This window comes from Panulirus ornatus, chromosome 5 (assembly GCF_036320965.1).
Source record: "Panulirus ornatus isolate Po-2019 chromosome 5, ASM3632096v1, whole genome shotgun sequence".
In the NCBI taxonomy this organism is placed as follows: Eukaryota; Metazoa; Arthropoda; class Malacostraca; order Decapoda; family Palinuridae; genus Panulirus; species Panulirus ornatus.
The window spans coordinates 31,713,575-31,714,076 of record NC_092228.1 but is presented as its reverse complement, the minus strand read 5'-3'; positions in this window follow the sequence as shown (position 1 = coordinate 31,714,076).

The window sequence follows — 502 nt, the reverse complement described above, 5'->3', positions numbered from 1 at the left end:
CTTGACTAGGAAGCATCATAATTTCTAGAAACTGCCAATCCCTCCTCAGAAAAGTCAGCAGACCCTGCAGTCTCAGCCATCTTGTTCAGACCAACAACCCAACTATTCCAAGGTCAAACATAAATGAAACTTTTCTCTGTAATGTGAAAATTCCAGCAGCAATGTAGAACTTTCAGAGCTATGTTGAATATGTTCGTGGTAAAGGCTACTTTAAAATGTCATACATGTTGTAGGGGTTTCATATGATGAATATTTTTTCATGTTCAAAGGAGTAAGTGGTTCTTAAAGTAGTGAAGGAGCCCTTTTTTTCGGTTTCTTTGAGAAAAAAGACTTGTCTGCTACTGCTGGCATCATGCCACGCCTGTTTTATACTGAACTATCATAACATTGTCATATTGAGAGAGCAATATGGAGGCTTTAAATACTATGATTTACTTGCACACATACGGGAATCACTAGCAGGGCGCAGCTGGCTATCTAGTGGTGTGCTCACCACCCAGCA